Source organism: Microcaecilia unicolor, chromosome 7, assembly GCF_901765095.1.
Source record: "Microcaecilia unicolor chromosome 7, aMicUni1.1, whole genome shotgun sequence".
NCBI lineage: Eukaryota > Metazoa > Chordata > Amphibia > Gymnophiona > Siphonopidae > Microcaecilia > Microcaecilia unicolor.
In genome coordinates this window covers 300,695,185-300,716,108 of record NC_044037.1, presented here as the reverse complement: position 1 = coordinate 300,716,108, position 20,924 = coordinate 300,695,185, and the positions used below count along the sequence as shown (strand labels likewise).

General features: G+C 45.6%; 2 long non-coding RNA genes across 2 annotated transcripts in view; one reads left to right on the top strand and one right to left on the bottom strand.

Annotated features, from left to right (window-relative positions):
- The window catches only part of LOC115473761, a 1,161,257-nt gene that overhangs the window by 713,030 nt on the left and 427,303 nt on the right, over positions 1-20,924 (top strand). The gene's annotated exons all lie outside the window — the stretch shown is intronic.
- LOC115473762 lies at positions 1,325-19,495 on the bottom strand. The gene is made up of 3 exons (XR_003942741.1): positions 19,479-19,495; positions 7,582-7,584; positions 1,325-1,400 (listed from the first exon to the last, which is right to left on the bottom strand). It is a non-coding gene; the product is annotated as an uncharacterized LOC115473762 (long non-coding RNA).

Sequence of the window (20,924 nt, the reverse complement as noted above, 5' to 3'; positions counted from 1 at the left end):
TTGAACATTAGGGCAATCATAAAGCATGTATTCTAAAGTTCCTGTACATTGCTTACAAGATAGCACTCCTCTCGCTGCTGGACTGCTGCCTCCATCTTAGTATTTTTTGAGTTTTTCAATAATTTAAAACCTGCTAAGGTACTAAGGATATTAGAGGCCCTTTTACATAGGAGCGCTGAAAAATGGCCTTCGGTAGTGCAGACGCGTGTTCTGGGCACGCACAGAATCATTTTTCAGCGCACCTGTAAAAAAAAAAAGGCCTTTTTAAAATTTTTCCCGAAAATGGATGAGCAGCAAAATGAAAATTGCCGCGCATCCATTTTGGGTCCGAGTCCTTACCGCCAGCCATTGACCCAGCAGCAAAGACTCGCGGCGGTAATGACCTATGCGCGTCAAATGCCACTTGGCGCATGCCCAATACACGCGTCAGAAAATAAAAATGATTTTTTTCAGATGCGCATATCGGACGCACACCAAAAATGAGATTACCGCAAGAGCCAAGAGATAGCCGGAGGTAACTCCATTTTGGCACACTTTAGGCACGCATAGACGCTTATGCGGCTTAGTAGAAGGGTCCCTATTTAATGTTTTCTTCTTAGAAAGTAATGACGTGTAATTAAAACTCTGTGAGAGCGCTCCTCCCTTGTTATCCTAATGAGAATAACTGACTATAAATGAAGAGTTGTGCTAGGAGTGGGTGGGAGTTGGGGATGGTGGGTGGCATAAAGACTAAGCTAGGTCCTGCTGTGCCTTCTAGAGGCTATCTGTTAATGCTGTAGGCTGTGGCAGAAAGTTCAAGTTTTAAAGGTTTAAAACTATAGGAAAAAGTCTTTTATACTATGAAAATTAAGCTGTGTTACAAAACTAAAGCTAAATCTCTAAACTGGAGTTTTCTGTGACTATCAGCTCTGTATTCCTTATTTGATCTGGCTAAGCTGGGCTGCAAAACTAGTTTCAACTAAAGCTAAAACTCTAAACTGGGATTTCCTCTGACTCTCTGTTCTGCTCTACACTGATGCTATGGTTAACTCTAGAATAGTCCCTTAACTGCTAGTCTATGAAACTGTGATAGAGACTTTAAATGCTAAACAGCAGAGTTTCCTGTACATCATAGACTGGCTCTGTACTACCACCTAGTGGCAGCATCAGTGGTATTGTTAATCAATGACCAAAAAAGTCTCAATTGAGTCTGTTAGGGGGTCTTTTACAAAGGCGTGGTAGCGTTTTTAGTGAGTGCTACATGCTAGAGATGGCCATAGGAATATATAGGCGTCTGTAGCATTTAGAACATGCTTATTTTTTAGCATGCGCTAAAAACGCTATTGGACCAGGTTTGGGAGCCACTGATCTAGTCTGATAACACTACTAGAATGTAACTTTTATTGTGGAGGGGAAGACAGCTGTGGAGGAGTGGCCTAGTGGTTAGGGTGGTGGACTTTGGTCCTGAGGAACTGAGTTCCATTCCCACTTCAGGCACAGGCAGCTCCTTGTGACTCTGGGCAAGTCACTTAACCCTCCATTGCCCCATGTAAGCCGCATTGAGCCTGCCATGAGTGGGAAAGCGCAGGGTACAAATGTAACAAAAATAAAATAGATACTATTGGAGATTCTACATGGAATGTTGCTACTATTAGAGATTCTAAGTGGAATGTTGCTACTATTGGAGATTCTACATGGAATGTTGCTACTATTGGAGATTCTACATGGAATGTTGCTATTCCACTAGCAACATTCCATGTAGAAGGCTGCGCAGGCTTCTGTTTCTGTGAGTCTGACGTCCTGCACGTACAGGACGTCAGACTCACAGAAGCAGAAGCCTGCGCAGCCACATTGGTGATCTGCAAGGGCCGACTTCTACATGGAATGTTGCTAGTGGGACTCTGGGCAAGTCACTTAACCCTCCATTGCCCCATGTAAGCCGCATTGAGCCTGCCATGAGTGGGAAAGCGCAGGGTACAAATGTAACAAAAATAAAATAGATACTTTTGGAGATTCTACATGGAATGTTGCTACTATTGGAGATTCTACATGGAATGTTGCTATTCTACTAGCAACATTCCATGTAGAAGGCTGCGCAGGCTTCTGTTTCTGTGAGTCTGACGTCCTGCACGTACAGGACGTCAGACTCACAGAAGCAGAAGCCTGCGCGGCCACATTGGTGATCTGCAAGGGCCGACTTCTACATGGAATGTTGCTAGTGGGACTCTGGGCAAGCCACTTAACCCTCCATTGCCCCATGTAAGCCGCATTGAGCCTGCCATGAGTGGGAAAGCGCAGGGTACAAATGTAACAAAAAAAAAAATTGTGCCTTAGTAAAAGGACCCTATAGAACTGAAAAATGAACTTGTAGAGCTACTGCTAGTAATTTGCAATGTATCCCTAAAATCAGGTGAGGTACTGGAAGACTGGAGGGTAGCCAATGTAACGCCGATTTTTAAAAAGGGTTCCAGAGGAGATCCGGGAAATTATAGACCGGTGAGTCTGACGTTGGTGCCGGGCAAAATGGTAGAGGCTATTATTAAAAATAAAATTACAGAGCACATACAAAAACATGGGCTGATGAGACAAAGTCAGCACAGATGTAGTGAAGGGAGGTCTTGCCTCTCCAATCTACTGCATTTTTTTTGAGGGGGTGAACAAACATGTGGACAATGGGGAGCCGGAGGATATTGTGTACTTGAATTTTCAGAAGGCGTTTGACAAAGTGCCTCATGAAAGACTCCAGAGGAAACTGGAGAGTCATGGGATCGGAGGAAGGGTATTATTGTGGATTAAGAGCTGGCTGAAAGATAGGAAGCAGAGAGTAGGATTGAATGGTCAGTATTCTCAATGGAGAAGGGCAGTTAGTGGGGTCCCTCAGTGGTCTGTGCTGGGACCGCTGCTTTTTAATATATTTATAAATGACCTAGAGATGGGAGTAACTAGTGAGGTAATTAAATTCGCAGATGACACAAAGTTATTCAGGGTCGTCAAGTTGCAGGAGGAGTGTGAAAGATTATAGGAGGACCTCGCGAGACTAGGAGATTGGGCGTCCAAATGGCAGATGAAGTTCAATGTTGACAAGTGCAAAGTGATGCATGTGGAAAAGAGGAACCCGAATTACAGCTATGTCATGCAAGGTTCCGCGTTAGGAGTTACAGATCTAGAAAGGGATCTGGGAATCATCATGGATAAGACATTGAAAACCTCTGCTCAGTGTGCTGCGGCGGCTAAGAAGGCGCACAGAATGTTGAGTATTATTAGGAAAGGGATGGAAAACAAACACGCGGATGTTATAATGCCGTTGTATCGCTCCATGGTGAGACCGCACCTCGAGTATTGTGTTCAGTTCTGGTCACCGCACCTCAAAAAGGATATAAAGGAATTGGAGAAGGTGCAGAGAAGGGCGACGAAAATGGTAAAAGGGATGGGAGGACTTCCCTATGAGGAAAGGCTAAGACGGTTAGGGCTCTTCAGCTTGGAGAAGAGGCGGCTGAGGGGTGATATGATAGAAGTCTACAAGATAATGAGTGGAATGGAGCGGACAGACGCGAAGCATTTGTTTACACTTTCTAACAATAATAGAACCAGGGGACACAAGATGAAGCTAGAATGTGGGAGATTTAAAACAAATAGGAGGAAGTTTTTCTTTACTCAGCGTGTAGTTAGACTCTGGAACTCGTTGCCGGACAATGTAGTGACAGCGGTTGGCCTTGCTGAGCTTAAAAGGGGTTTGGACAGATTCCTGAAGGAAAAGTCCATTGAACTTTATTACCGTATTTTTCGGACTATAAGACGCATCGGACCATAAGACGCACCTAGGTTTTAGAGGAGGGAAATAGGAAAAAAAAAATTTTCCTCTTTCCCTCCTCTAAAACCTAGGTGCTCCGGTGCGTCTTGTCCGGGTTTTGGACCTCCGTCCCGTACTTACAGGATTCCGTGTTCCCTGGTGGTCTAGTGACGTCGGGGCAGGAAAGAGGGGGCTCTTTCCTGCCCATCGCGCTGCTCTCCGTGCTTCTCAATGCTTTCCGACGGTCTCGGCGAGATTCAAAATGGCCGCCGAGAATCTCGGCGGCCATTTTGAATCTCGCCGAGACCGTCGGAAAGCATTGAGAAGCACGGAGAGCAGCGCGATGGGCAGGAAAGAGGGGGCTCTTTCCTGCCCCGACATCACTAGACCACCAGGGAACATGGAATCCTGTAAGTATGGAACGGAGGTCAAAAAACGCTACCTTCGGACTATAAGACGCACCCCCCCATTTTCCTCCCAAATTTTGGGGGAAAAAAGTGCGTCTTATAGTCCGAAAAATATGGTAATTTAAATTGTTGTTTTGTTTTTGGGTTTATGCCGGGTTCTTGAGGCCTGGATTGGCCACTGTCGGAGACAGGATGCTGGGCTTGATAGACCCTTGGTCTTTTCCCAGTATGGCGGTGGTTATGTTCTTATGTCAGAAGTTGCTTCTTTCTGCAACATTGCTAGGCTCCACTGATCTGTATCTAGTCCTTCTTCATCCTGAAACGAAACACAAACAAAAAACATAGAAGAAAATAGGGTGGGGAGAAAAAAGTCTCTTCACTCTCTGGCAGGGATCCTTCTGTGGTACTGGCAGGTGATTCATCCCAAGGTAGTGGGGACCAGGAAGGAGGGGGAACTCCTTTAGAGCTCTAGTAAAGAAACCCTGCAAAAAGCAAACATATTCCATACCTATATAGACAATCTGTCACAAATAAAAATAGAAACTGAAATGGAAGATATCAGAAATGCACATTTCCCAAAGCTGATTCTCTTCCCTTAGCATCAGGGCAGGTCATAGGCATGGGCGATAGGGGTGTTTGCACAGGGCCTTCTGTTCCCAGGGGCCCCATGGCAGTAGCCTCAGCATGTCCCTTTCTCTCTTCCTCCCCACCTCTAATCCAGCATCCGTCTCCCCCCCCCCCCCTTACAGATCCTCTAAAGTTGCTTCATCCCCAACACCGGCTACAATTAAGGCACACTACTTGGCCAGCGTTGGGGCCTTCCCTCTGCTGGTCCTGCAGGAAATGACCTCACAGAAGGGGGACCAACAGAGGGAAGGCTAAATCCAGGGGTGGACTAGAAAGAGATGAATTTGTGTTGTGCCGGGATGAGCTAGACTGGGGCGAGGGGGTCTGGATGGAGATGGAGATGTACTGGACTGAGTGGGGGGGGGGGGGTGTTGAAGGGAGAGGGAGGTGAATATGTTCTGGACCTGCCGGGAAGGGGAGCACAAGAGGAGAGAAAGAGAGAGAGAGAGAGAGACCAGACTGAGGGAGGGAAGAGACAGAGACCGGACTGGGGAGTGGGGACTGGAACAGAGGAGGAGAGATGCTGGACCCATAGATAGAGAGAAGGAGTTATGCCAGGTCATGAAGGGGGCAGAAACTGGGCATTCAAATGGCAGATGAAATTTAATATGGACAAATACAAAGTGATGCACATTGGGAAAAATAATCCAAATCATAGTTACCTGATGCTAGGGTCCTTCTTGGGTGTCAGCACCCAAGAAAAAGATCTAGGTGGTGTTGTTGACAATATGCTGAAATCTTCTGCTCAATGTGCGGCGGCGGCCAAAAAAGCAAACAGGATGCTAGGAATTATTAGGAAAGGGATGGTAAATAAGACCGAAAATACCATAATGCCTCTGTATCGCTCCATGGTGCAACCTTACCTTGAGTTTTGCGTTCAGTTCTGGTCACTGTATCTCAAAGAATATATAGTGGAATTAGAAAAGGTTCAAAGAAAAGGGACCTAACAGGGCTGAAACTGCTCTCAGATAAGGAAAGGCTAAAGAGGTTAGGGCTCTTTAGCCTGGAAAAGAGATAGCTGAGGGGAGATATGATTAAAGTCCAGAAAATCCTGAGTGGTGTAGAACGAGTAGGAGTGAATTGATTTTTTTACTTTTTCAACAAGTACAAAGACTCGTGACACACAATGAAGCTACATGGAAACACTTTTAAAACAAATTGGAGGAAATATTTTTTCACTCAATGAATAGTTAAGCTCTAGAACTTGCAGCCGGAGGATTTAGTAACAGCGTATCTGGGTTTAAAAAAGGTTTGGACAAATTCCTGGGGGAAAAGTCAGTAGTCTGCTATTGCTACTGCTTGCCCTGGGATTAGTAGCATCAAATCTTGTTACTCTTTGAGATTCTGAATGGAATCTTGCTACTCTTTGGGGTTGATTCTACATGGAATGTTGCTACTTTTTAGGGTTCTGCATGGAATGTTACTACTATTTGGTTTTTTTGTCAGGTACTTGTGACCTGGCTTGGCCACTGCTGGAAGCAGGATACTGGGCTAGATGGACCATTGGTCTGACACAGTATGGCTATTCTTATGTTCTTAGCAGCCCAAGGTAGGGCACACAGTATGCCTAGGGCTGGCTCTGATCATCTTTCCAAGTCCTAATCAGGGGTGTAGCCAGACTTCGGCGGGAGGGGGGGGTCCAGAGCCCAAGGTGAGGGGGCACATTTTAGCCCCCCCCCCACGGTGCTGCCGACCCCCCCCCCCCCCCCGCCATTGCCGACCCCGCCACCACCACCAACTTTGCCCCCCCTGCCACCGACCCTCTTAACCAGGGGCGTAGCCAGACAGCAGATTTTGGGTGGGCCTAGACAAGAAGTGGGTGGGCACCAAATGTTCTCTCCCCCACATCAAAAAATATATCTCAGCTGGTGGGAAAATGCTTCTCTCCAGTCTCCACGCTGAAAACTGAGCATGCGAAGGTGCCAGTATTGTGAAGAGCAGGATTTTCATTACCATGTGCTACTGTTGGATGGGCCTGAGCCCTAAGTGGGTGGGCCCAGGCCCACCTGTGGCTACGCCACTGCCCTCAACCCCCCTCCCGCCGTCGCCTACCTTTGCTGGCGGGGGATCCCAACCCCCGCCAGCTGAGGTAATCTTCTCGCAAAAGGCTTCCTTCTGTTTCTAACGTCCTGCATGTTGTATGTGCAGGATGTCACGGTCAGACTCACAGAACGAAGCCTTGCAGATCAGCTGATCTGCAAGGCTTTGTGCAGGACGTCAGAAACAGAAGGAAGCCTTTTGTGGGAAGAAGAGGACCTTGGCTGGCAGGGGTTGGGGTCCCCCGCCAGCAAAAGCAGGCGACGGCGGGGAGGGGGGTCGAGAGGGTCGTCGGCAGGGGAATCCAGGGCCAAATCTACGGGGGCCCAGCCCCCCCGACCCCACTTAGCTACGTCACTGGTCCAAATTCAAAATAAGTTACCTATAGATACCGTACAATGGGTATTGCTCTGCATTGCAATCTAGGTTTTGTACCTGAGAGAATAGAAGGGTTCGGCTGAGCATTTTCTTGAGCAGTCAGAAGGAGCGCCATGGAGAGAAGCTAAATTTAAATGCTGGCTCCTCTTCTTCTCAGTCTGCTAGCACTAGGTTATTCCACTGTTATGGAAATGAAAGTTCAGAGCTGGGACAGGATACACATATTCCTGACAGAAGAACCTGAGCCAAGAACAATTATCTTGATCAATAAGACTGATACGACAATTAATGTTTAACATTGTTTTTCTAGTATCCTTCCTCTGTTTTTAATCAGAGCGCCTCTTATGCAATCCGGTTATTAACCTACTGTAAATAAACTAAAAGCCTTTCTTTTTTTTTATATAGAGTGCTATTATAGAAGGACCTTTCTCCATTCTGGGCCTGGGGGAATGCCCTTTATTACATAAGGTCCCGGGGTAGATCCCCCTGCTCATCTAGGCCTCACAGCTCGGAGAATTGTCTACTTGTGCTGCGGCGCTTCTGAAGATGTCAGTTTTGACAAGTTCTCCTCCCTTCAGAGTGGATGAGGTTGGAAGTGACTGTAAAAATGTTAATATCTGCTACTAAGATATAAAAGTATTGCCATACTGGGACAGGCCAAAGGTCCATCAAGCCTAGCATCCTATTTCCAATACAGGTCACAAATACCTGAGAAAATCCCAAAAAACGTTCAATACATTTTATGCTGCTTATCCCAGAAATAGTGGAGTTTCCCCAAGTCCAATTTAATGATGGTCTATGAACTTTTCCTTTAGGAAGCCGGCCAAACCTTTTTTAAACTCTGCTAAGCTAACCACTTTTACCACATTCTCTGGCAATGAATTCCAGTGTTTAAGTACACGTTCATCTCTTCAAAGAAATGTTGTAGATTGGTGAGGCACCGTTTCCCATCACTAAATCCTTGTTGGCTTTGTCTCATTAATCCATGCTTATGTATATGCTCTGTAATTTTGTTCTTTATAATAGTCTCTACCATTTTGCCTGGCACTGATGTCAGGCTCACCAGTCTGTAATTTTCCGGATCACCTCTGGAACCCTTTTTTAAAATTGACGTTACATTGGCCATCCTCAAATCTTCCGGTACCATGCTTGATTTTAAAGATAAATTACATATTACTAACGATAGTTCTGCAAGTTCATTTTTCAATTCTATCAATACTTTAGGATGTATACCAACTGGTCCAGGTGATTTGCTACTCTTCAGTTTGTCAAATTGCCACATTACATCTTCCAGGTTTAGAGAGATTTGATTCGGTTTCTCTGACTTGTTAGCACTGAATACCATTTCCGGCACTGCTATATCTTCCACATCGTCCTTCCCTACACCCCTTCCCGTGCACTCCGCTCCATGGATAAATCCTTCTTATCTGTTCCCTTCTCCACTACTGCCAACTCCAGACTTCGCGCCTTCTGTCTCGCTGCACCCTACGCCTGGAATAAACTTCCTGAGCCCCTACGTCTTGCCCCATCCTTGACCACCTTTAAATCTAGACTGAAAGGCCACCTCTTGAACATTGCTTTTGACTCGTAACCACTTGTAACCACTCGCCTCCACCTACCCTCTTCTCCTCCTTCCTGTACACATTAATTGATTTGATTTGCTTACTTTATTTTTTTGTCTATTAGATTGTAAGCTCTTTGAGCAGGGACTGTCTTTCTTCTATGTTTGTGCAGCGCTGCGTACGCCTTGTAGCGCTATAGAAATGCTAAATAGTAGTAGTAGTAGTAGTAATCTTCCTCTGTGAAGATCAAAGTAAAGAATTAATTTAATCTCTCTGCTATGGCCTTGTATTCCCGGAGTGCTCCCTTTTACCCCTCAATCATCAAGCAGTCCAACTGATTCCCTTGCCGGCTTCTTCCTTTTAATATACCTAAAAAAGTTTTTACCATGTGTTTTTGCCTCCAACACAATGTTCTTTTCAGTTTTCCTTATCAACACTTTGCATTTCCTTATGCCGTTTCCTATTATTTTCAGTCAGATCCTTCTTCCATATTCTGAAGGATTTTCTTTTAGCTCTAATAGCTTCCTTCACCTCACTTTTTAACCCTGCTGACTGTTGTTTGGTCTTCCTTCCTCCTTTTTTAATACATGGAATATATTTGGCCTGAGTTTCCAGGATGGTATTTTTGAACAGCATCCACACCTGATGTAAATTTTTCACCTTTGCAGCTGATCCTCTGTTTTTTCACTGTTATTCTCATTTTATCATAGTCTCCTTTTTGAAAGTTAAATGCTAACGTATTGGATTTCCTGTGTGTACTTACTCATAAGAACATAAAAGTAGCCATACAGGGTCAGACCAGTGGTCCATCTAGCCCAGCATCCTGTTTCCCAACAGTGGTGTAAGAAACCCAAATCCTGGCAACATTCCATGCTACAAATCTCAGGGCAAGCAGTTGCTTCCCCATGTCTGTCTCTATAGCAGACTATGGACCTTTCCACCAGGAAATTTTCCAAACCTTTTCTAAACCCAGATACACTAACCACCATTACCACATCCTCTGGCAAAGAGTTCCAGAGCTTAACTATTCCTTGAGTGAAAAAATATTTCCTCCTATTTAATTTATTGTTGTTATTATTATTATTATTATTAGCATTTGTATAGCACTACCAGATGCACGCAGCGCTGAACACCTGACACAAAGAGACAGTCCCTGCTCAAAAGAGCTTACAATCTAAGTAATACAGACAAACAAGACAGTTATGGGTGAGGGAAATAATGGGTGAGAAGGGAGGAAGGGACAAGGGGAGGGCAATTGTGGCTAGGAGCTAAAAGCAGCAGTGAAAATGTGGGTTTTCAGCATAGATTTGAAAACAGGTAGAGATGGAGCTAGACGTCAGTGGCGTTCCTAGGGGGGCTGGCTGACACTATGTTACTCCGTTTACGCCCCGCCCCCTGGGTGCAGCACCCCCCCCCCCCCCCCGGAACAGCCCGACCCCCCCCCCCCCGGCGAAAGACCCCCGATCCCCCGGCGAAAGAACCCTGTTCCGGGACAAAGGGAGCATGAAAATGAAGAGCCGACAGGCGCGCGGCACACCCCCAGCGGCGTGCACCTGGGGTGGACCGCCCCCACCGCCCCCCCCCCCTTGGTACGCCACTGCTAGACGTATAGGTCCAGGAAGTCTATTCCAGGCATAAGGTGCCGCGAGAGAAAAGGAGCGAAGCTTGGAGTTAGCAGTGGAGGAGAAGGAGGACGACAAGAGAGATTTGTCAAGTAAGCAGAGTTCACGGGGAGGAATGTAGGGAGAGATGAGAGCGGAGAGGCAATGTAACTTCCTCAAGTGTCCCCTAGTCTTTGTACTTTTGGAACTTGTAAAAAAATTGATTTACTTCTACTCATTCTACACCACTCAGGATTTTGTAGACCTCATTCATATCTCCCCCTTATCTGTATCTTTTCCAAGATGAAGAGCCCTAACCTCTTTAACCTTTCCTCATACGAGAGGAATTCCACCCCCTTTATCATTTTGGTCGCTCTTCTTTGAACCTTTTCTAATTCCACTGTATCTTTTTTGAGATACGGAGACTAGAACTGAACGCAATACTCAAGGTGCAGTTGCACCACGGAGTGATACAGAGGCATTATGGTAGTTTCAGTCTTATTCACCATCCCTTTCCTAATAATTCCTAGAATCCTGTTTGCTTTTTTGGCTGCCGCCGCACACTGAGCAGAACATTTCAACGTATTTTCTACAACAACACCTAGATCTTTTTCTTGAGTGCCGACCCCCCAAGGTGGAACCTGGCATCAGGTAACTATGATTCAGTTTATTCTTTCCAATGTGCATCACCTTGCATTTGTCCACATTAAATGTCATCTGCTATTTGGACGCCCAGTTTTCCAATTTCCTAAGGTCTTCCTGCAATATTTCACAGTCCGCACATATTTTAACAACCTTGAATAGTTTTGTATCATCTGCCAATTTAATCACCTCACTCATCATTCTAATTTCCATATCATTTATAAATATGTTAAATAGCACTGATCCCAGTACAGATCCTTGTGGCACTCCACTGTTCACCCTCCTCCATTGAGAGAAATGACCATTTAACCGTACTCTCTGTTTTCTGTCCAATAACCAATTTCTATTCCGCACCAGAATATTGCCTCCTATCCTATGACTCTGTAATTTTCTCAGGGGTCTCTCATGAGGAGCCTTATCATAGTAACATGAGTAACATAGTAGATGACGGCAGAAAAAGACCTGCACGGTCCATCCAGTCTGCCCAACAAGATAAACTCATATGTGCTACTTTTTGTGTATACCTTACCTTGATTTGTATCTGTCATTTTCAGGGCACAGACCGTAGATGTCTGCCCAGCACTAGCCCCACCTCCCAACCACCAGCCCTGGCGCCCACCACCGGCTCCGCCACCCAATCTCAGCTAAGCTTCTGAGGATCCATTCCTTCTCAAAAGCTTTCTGAAAATCTAGACACACCACATCAAGCATCTCTCCTTTATCCACTGGCGTTCCTAGATTGGCTGCCACCCGGGGTGGATCGCCACTGCGCACCCCCTGGGCGCAGCAACACCACCCCCGGTGCATCACCTCCCCCCAGTGCATCAACTCCCCCCTCCGGTGCTTCACCCCCCCCTCCCCCCGGCACATTGCTCTTACCTCCTGGGGGTGCTGGGAACAGTCAAGCAGCAACTGTTGGCTTTGCCAGTTCCCCGTCCCAGAACAGAAAAAGGGAACGGGGAACTGGTGGACCCAACAGCCGCAAGGCTGCTCCCTGTACCCCCTTGCAGCATGCACAGTAGCGGCTATGGCTAAAGCACAACAGAACTCTACCACACCCTTCTTCCAGGCTCACAGACTAGTCAGAAGGTCTCCTGGAGGTTGAGTATTCACTTAAAGTTGTTGACAGGCACTGTATTACAATTTGAGAAAAGGGAGAGGAGGCTGCTGTAGAATTATGCATAAAAATCTCAATTTATCCCTTCCTATGTGCCAAAATATATACGACAAGGATATGAAAACAATAGGACAAACAGTCAATACGTTCTCCTAGGTTCAGCAATTGGTTCGTAGTTCATAATTTAAGCTTCATTTGGTATATAAACTGCGGAGATTATTACCAACGATGGATCTCATAAGGGTTGTTGAAGCCCCTGGTTCTGACTGGTATTGATTACCGGGTTTATCTGCCACTTGTACTAAATCTTTGTCGATAGCTCAGACCTCTACCGCTGGCTTATTGTTTGATTTGCTGAGGTTTGAACGTATTACTGTGTACCTGAAAAGACCGAGGTGGTTATCAGTCGTCTAGCGTGTGAAATTTAAATTGTTGTTGTTATTTCATAATGTTTCGTATCAGGAGTCTTCTTGCTATCCTTCACTGGACAGGCACTGAACTCGTCAACTCTTTCATTTGTGACCTGGATTGACCACTGTTGGAAACAGGATGCTGGGCTCGATAGACCTTTGGTCTTTCCCAGTATGGCAATGCTTATGTAATTATTAATCTAACCAGGAGGTGGTCTCCCTATTTATTCAGGTGAAAATCTAGAAAGTGGGTTTTCTGGCCAATGATGAAGATGTCCAGCCCTTGAAGCTTTGTTTGTATGCTGGGGGCTTCTCGAGGCCTTTCCTCTGTATAAAGTCAGACATTTTGATGCTTTATAACTGATATCTCCCCATTTTCTAGATTCTCGCCTGAATACTTATGTAATTCCATCCCCATCTAAAGCTAGATGGGAATCAACGCGAACATCGGCATTTGTTTCTTAGCTCCCTCACTTTGGAATTGTCTTCCTAAAGAACTTAGGCTTGAAGATTCTTATACTCATTTTCGTAAAGCTTTAAAAACACATTTTTTTTTCGGGAGTCATTTGAAAAAAAAGCTTAAAATAGAAATAGAGGGGAAAAAACATTTTAGTTTTTTGATTTTTATTAATGTTTTTATGATTATAGCCTTTGAAATCTGAATGTGTGTTGATTTTGTGCAGTGCTTTTCTGTCATAAATGGATTTCAGAGTATGTTTATTTATTGTCTTAATGTCATTTTAATGTTATTTTATATTGTAAACCGTTCTGATTTACCTTTGTAATAAGTGACGGTCTGGTAAATAAATAAACGATAAACGATACTTATGTACTTATGTGCCTTCTTTCTCTATCAGGATGGTTAGCAGCAGGGGCGAACTGAAGGTGGTCTGGCCGCTGCCCGACACCACCCCTGCCACTGCTGCCCCGGTCCTACCTGAGGGGTCCTGGTAGTCTGGTGGCCTCTGCAGTGGGGCATGTTCTTTCCTGCCCGCTGCACTGCCACTATTCCCCCATCTGCCGGTGCCACCGTGTTTTCAAAATGGTGGCCGAGACTTCCTGCGGTAGTCTCGCAGGTCTCGACAGTCTCGCGAGACTCTCGCAGATAGTCTCGGCTGTCACTAGATCACCAGTGGTGTACTGGGTATCCGGGCAGAACCTCTGGGCTCTCGGGCACTGCCCAGTTGCCTGGTCAGTCCGCCCCTGGTTAGCAGTCTCTCTCCTTTTTGTCTAGTCCCCTTGCAACACACAGTCTTTCGGGCACAGGACTAAGCCTGAGTTTCACTCCTCTCTCCCAATCCTATCATATTGTTCTGCCGCTCTGTGTCCCATTTGTACCCCTCTCCGTTCGCTATGTCTCGTGGCTTTGTGTTCTCCATCCTCTTAAGTTTAGTACAACTGCTGATTTTATGAGTTCACCTAGGTGGTTCCAAGTATGTGCCCTGGATCAGAGCTTATCCAGTCCATAAAAAGATTTATATTTGTTGGGGCCATGGCTCGGGGCTGGCATACACCAAGAGGCTAGAGGCAGTACCACAGACATCGTTCTCCTTTCAGACAAGAATCCAGACCACTCTGTTGGAGTTATTTACTTAATTCTTTAGTTATGAAATAGAAGGACAATAACATAAGCAGTGATAGTCACTTTAGCAATGGCACAGGGAAACTGATGTAGCTTAGAACTCTGAGCTGGGGCTGGTGGTTGGGAGGCGGGACTAGTGTTGGGCAGACTTATATGGTCTGTGCCAGAGCCGGTGGTGGGAGGCAGGGATAGTGCTGGGCAGACTTATACGGTCTGTGCCAGAGCTGGTGGTGGGAGGCGGGACTGGTAGTTGGGAGGCGGGGATAGTGCTGGGCAGACTTATAAGGTCTGTGCCAGAGCTGGTGGTGGGAGGCGGGACTGGTAGTTGGGAGGCGGGGATAGTGCTGGGCAGACTTATAAGGTCTGTGCCAGAGCTGGTGGTTGGGAGGCGGGGTTGGTGGTTGGGAGGCAGGGATAGTGCTGGGCAGACTTATACGGTCTGTGCCAGAGCTGGTGGTGGGAGGCGGGACTGGTAGTTGGGAGGCGGGGATAGTGCTGGGCAGACTTATAAGGTCTGTGCCAGAGCTGGTGGTTGGGAGGCGGGGTTGGTGGTTGGGAGGCGGGGATAGGGCTGGCCAGACTTATACGGTCTGTGCACTGAAGAGGACAGTACAAATAAAAAAGTAGCACATATGAATTTATCTTCTTGGGCAGACTGGATGGACCGTGCAGGTCTTTTTCTGCCATCATCTACTATGTTTACTATGATATACTACTACTACTTATCACTTCTATAGAGCTACTAGACGTACGTAGCGCTGTACACTTGAACATGAAGAGAGAGTCCCTGCTCAACAGATCTTACAATCTAATTAGGACAGACAAACAGGACAAACAAGAGATAAGGGAATATTAAAGTGAGGATGATAAAATAAGGGTTCTGAACAAGTGAACAAGGGTTAGGAGTTAAAAGACTATCCCGGGCTACAGCAACTTTCTCCTCCCCCTGTAGCCAGTCAGTCAGACACAGCCAGCCTATAGGTTGCAGGAGGCAGCAGGAGCAGTAGCTGGGATACAGAAACACTTCATCCCTGACTTCCCTACTGCTCTGCAACATGAAGCTTTCTCCTACAAATTTAATGAAGTACGGCTCAGAATATTTGGGGTGGTCCCAGAGAGCTGACACCTATGTTAGTAATGGTTTATGACGGGCCTCTGCACCTGCACATTTGCACAGTTATGTGTAACCCCATAAAATCACAGAGGGAACATGGTGAGGGGGAGCACATCAGGAGAACTCCCCTCCCATACTGCTGGAATCTTGCTCTAAAGGCAATTATACAGAGAGCATCCACATATTCTCAATAGAAGGAGAAGTTACAAAAAAGAGCTGAAGGTCTGTGCAAATAGTTTCCCTGTGGATTTTCACTTACAGCATCTGTTGTTCTATTGCACTAGCACAGGGGTGGGCAAACACAGTCCTCAAGGGCCACAACCCAGTCAGGTTTTCAAGATTTCCACAATGAATATACGTGAGATCTGTTTGCATACAATGGAAGCAGTACTTGCAAAATCAATCTCATTCATATTCATTGTGGAAGCCTCTAAGATCCAACTGGGTTGTGGTCCTTGAGAACCGTGGTTGCCCACCCCCCTGATGTAGGAGCTCAGGGCTCCTAAGGTTCCAGAATAGCATTGTTGGTCACTGGTCTTGTGTGGAATCTGTTGTTCCGAGAAGACTGGCTGCTGTGTTTCTTATAGTTTCTTCAGCCTTTGAGTGGTGGTGTGGGACTCTGAAGTAGATTTAGAAAAGTCCTGAATGTCCAGCTGGAATCACACAACAAGCCTAAATATCTCCTACACTTCTAGGTTCCTTCTTCACACTGATTCCAATATAGTGGATGGCTTGAGTGACCCTGAATACTGCAGATGTTCCTAGAACTCTTTATTCAGACTGTCCTGATTTGGATAATCAGGTGTCTTTATCCACTAAGACTACGGAGTGTAATTAGCTAGGGTCTCTGGCCGGATGTGCATTCCATCACAGCAAGGGTCTTGGCTGAGAGGCAGAACCAAAAGACGAGGTTTGAATCCTTCACAGGGGATTTATCGTTCCCTCCAGAATTAGTCAGCACCCCTTGTTTGTAATACTGGACATTGGGATCCTCCCTCTGTTCTGGAATTGGCTGGAATTTTCACTGGACACTTAATACTTTGCCCAGGCATATTTTTAAAGCACATAGACTTACAAAGTTTCATAGTAACCAATGGAACTTTGTAAGTCTAAGTGCTTTGAAAATGAGCCCCATAACACAGTAGATGACAACAGAGAAAGACCTGAACAATCCATCACAACAGTCACACCTATTAACAATTCATAATTAAACCAACAATGAATGTGGTATAAAATATGTATACTTGCCCTTTCTTTGCCATTTTTGGGACACAGGTCGCAGAAGTCCGCTTGGCACTGTCTTTAGTTCCCAACTACCTGAGTTGCCGTCAAAGTCCACTCTAGCCTATCCTAGCCATACCGTAGAAGTCTGCCTGGCATTGTCCTTACATTCCAATGATGGATGTGACCTAACCACTAGTGGCCTAGTGGTTAGGGTGGTGGACTTTGGTCCTGGGGAACTGAGGAACTGAGTTCGATTCCCACTTCAGGCACAGGCAGCTCCTTGTGACTCTGGGCAAGTCACTTAACCCTCCATTGCCCCATGTAAGCCGCATTGAGCCTGCCATGAGTGGGAAAGCACAGGGTACAAATGTAACAAAAATAAAATAGATACTATTGGAGATTCTACATGGAATGTTGCTATTCCATGTAGAAGGCTGCGCAGGCTTCTGTTTCTGTGAGTCTGACGTCCTGCACGTACGAGCAGGACGTCAGACTCACAGAAGCAGAAGCCTGCACGGCCACATTGGTGATCTACAAGGGCCGACTTCTACATGGAATGTTGCTACTATTGGAGATTCTACATGGAATGTTGCTACTATTGAGATTTTACATGGAAAGTTGCTATTCCACTAGCAACATTCCATGTAGAAGCCTGCGCAGCCACATTGGTGATCTGCAAGGGCCGACTTCTACATGGAATGTTGCTAGTGGAATAGCAACATTCCATGTAGAATCTCAAATAGTAGCAACAGAGGAGGAGTGGCCTAGTGATTAGGGTGGTGGACTTTGGTCCTGAGGAACTGAGTTTGATTCCCACTTCAGGCACAGGCAGCTCCTTGTGACTCTGGGCAAGTCGCTTAACCCTCCATTGCCCCATGTAAGCCACATTGAGCCTGCCATGAGTGGGAAATCGCGGGGTACAAATGTAACAAACAAAAAAAAAAACCCAGTGTTTTCAGATGAGAGTGAAACTCCTATTGCTCTAATTTAGGATTTCAGTTCTTTCCCCAGCTGCAAGTGATATCGCTGCTCAAGTTCAAATTAGCTATGTAATGGCAGGGCCTTAAGGATTACTGCAAAAATCCCAAGGTCTCTACTCCAGTTTACAATCCTTCCTTTCCCTGTTAGGACTGTGAGCTACGGCAGTTTCACTCTACATACATAAGTACATAAGTAATGTCACACTGGGAAAAGACCAAGGGTCCATCGAGCCCAGCATCCTGTCCACGAGAGCGGCCAATCAAGGCCAAGGGCACCTGGCAAGCTTCCTATTTTCCTCTTCTGACGATGGGGTCAGATGTCTCTGCTGATCTATCCTTCTTCCTCTTTAAGGTAGTGTGTGGCTCAGGGGACAGCTGTGTGGTAAGCTGGCAACCCCTGATCCTTCTTATACTCATGTGGGAACAGGCCTCTTTCCCTGAAGTCCTAGGGGACAGCTGCGGACCAGACTGGCAACCCCTCTGCTTTCTCCTTCTCCCCTTAACCCCTAGATCAAGAAGCCCAAGGCTCCTGTTGAGCCTCAAAGTGGGATATCTTACTTATCTAACCCCTCCAGGCAGGAAAAAGCCTAAACCCCTCAATTCTAAATTGTATATTCGTTTAAAAGCTAGAGCTTCAATCGGGCTATTCCCTGAGAATAGACCATCCCTTCATTACCCTTCCCTGGCAATTAACTGGAGTAGAGACCCAGAATGTTCTTCCTTCAACTGCATGGGAAGCCACATTTGGTGTCCTGCTCCATCTGCTTCCCAACATCTGAATTTTTGCCTTACAAACAGAACCTTCTAGAAAACAAGTTTACAATGATTATTTTTTGTTTAATAAGTGCTGATAATTTAATCCTGCCCTAGGAAACTTAGCCAATCTTTTCTATTCTACTTTGGTGTCCAATAAAACAGATTTTATCTGTAAGGAATAACAAATGAGATGATCAGAGGAAAGAGGCTGCCTTGAAAAGTCAGAAGAAAGAACTGGAAATAGTTCAAGTTAAGCCTACGAAGCCAAAGCGAATGGCAAATCCTCAAAAGAGGAGCCCAATTAAACAGAATTATTGTATTTCAGAGCTCAAAATGATGAACGGTGAGGAGCATGTAAAAACAACCTTCAAGCCCTCTACTGCAGTCATAAACAAAAGCTGATGTACTTGTCAAAACAGCTGAGATAAACATACCTCTCCTCGAGTTCACATCACAGCGTAGTGAGATCTACACGATAGGCCTTTGAGGGAGCAAAGTTGGCCATCGTCCAAAGTACATAAACTTCTCAAAGAATCTGTCTTAGAAGCTCTTTAGGATTCAAAGTGTTCAGGCGGCACAGATAGCTTTCCCAGATTGCTATCGAAGCGGACTCGAACGTCAGTCTTTCTAAGAACAGAGCTCTAGATATTGTGACCATCCAGGTGAAAAATAAGGCCATTTCTGCCAGGCCTGTTGTTCCTACACTTGGGTGTGTGAATATTGGTGTAACAATATAAAAGCATAGAAAATGATGGCACATAAAGACCACAAGATCGATCTAGTCAAGTTACTTCCTACCAGGGCTTTTTTTTGAGGGGGTACTTGGGGGGGTACTGAGTACCGGCACCTTTTTCATTGCCTGCTAAAATTGACCCATGGTCCCTGAAATTTAATGAAAGAGCTCAGGCCCTACACACCAATTCTGCCTTGTCAAAGATTCTGTGACTGGTTGTAGGGGGCCTGGCTATTGTGGGTCCCTCAGTGATCACCCCCACCCCTGAAGGGGAGCCTGGCATTTGAGTACCGGCACCTTTTACGCTAGAAAAAATGCATTGTTTTCTACTATCAATGAATGAGGCTATAGCCATCTTGGTCTAGGAGAAAACAGGATAGTTTTCAGGCTGCAATGCCTTTGCTTTCTAATCATTTAAAGACCCTTTAACTAAGCCACAGTAGCACAAGCACATGGCTACCACGTGCTCAAAACAGTTCTGCGGGATGCGCTGAGGAGTTCCACGGTTGTGCACCACTCAGCGTGCGCTAATTCCACACTGAAAAATATTTTTTTAATTTTTCAGCACAGGAGGCGTGCCCATGGGCGGAGAGTAGACATGCCCTGTGCTAATGAGGAAGCGTGGGCACATTGCTGCTTGCTACCTAATTACTGTGGGACCGCCGTGAGAGCCCATACCGCCAAGTAAGTAGGTGGTAGTATGTGCTCCTGCAGTAATGGCCATGCGCTAATTGGGAAATTAGTGTGGACCATTAATGGGAGATATAACAAATGCAATCATTTTACTGCCACGCTAAAAGTGGCCACAGCACGCGGTAAACCCATGCGCTGATAGTGCCAGCCATGTTTTAGCGTGGTTTAGTAAAAAGACTCCTTAATTTTTTGTGACCTAGTTCAGTGTGGTGCATGCGGCCTTATCAGTAAGTAATAAGAGGGAATTCTGAATTATTTACACGTGTATATTATACCCTTGCCAGTAGGGGACAGTGTCAGCTGTTACCCTCACAAAGTGTCCTAGTATTTAATGTGCACCTCAGTATTAAGTTCTGTTATTGTATTGCTGGGTTACCATTTAACATTGCATTTGTACGATGCAGTATGGTGCGTGATGTTTCCAGCTGGCTTTCCCCACTGGGATGAAGGCCAGGGGAGAAGCTAGTGAGGTTATGGTTGGAGCGAAAAGTGTCTTTGCCTCCTTTTTGCAAGGTTGACAAGACAGAGCCCAGGACCTCTGAGGAAGTTAGGGTTCTAATGGCTCTGACTCCTATTATACTGTCAGCAATATTTTTTTCCCATTAAATTGTGCTGTACTTTTGGAAATATTCACACCCGATGTATTGTGAAATCTATCAGGGCTGAATGTCCTTTGCAAAGTCATCTCTTCAAGTCAGCTGTCAACTACCCTATGCCTCCGTGTAATAGATTGATCCTCTACAACGCTTGTTTTCAACTTAATGTCATAGTTGAGCCAATTTCAACCATGATAATGTTTATGGACAAGTATTATGGTATCTAGGTTTCTAATTAAATATGGACTCATTTATAAGTTCAAGAAATAATGAACAAGATTACGCTTGCACACAGAGATATGGATAAGAAACAAAGAATAGGAAATACCATAATAAAATATATCCATGATCCTTCTTAGACCACAGTTAGGAGAGAGTAATGTCAATCGGGATAAGGAGATCCAAATAAAGAATCTATTATGGGGGTCCTTTTACTAAGCTGTGGAACTCACTAGTGTGCGCTTACCACCGGGTAGAAAGCACCACCCTGGGGCGTACTCAGGCATCCTGTGGGTTTTCAGATCGGCATGCACATCCCACATGTTAAAAAATACTTTTTATTTTATAGCACCAGGGGCATGTTAGGGGTGGACAGTAGGTGTACCCAGTGCTAATCAGTTAGCACAGCTACATTGTCTTGCACCGACCGATTAGCACGGAAGAAGCACAAGAGCCCCTTACTGGCAAGAAAATAGA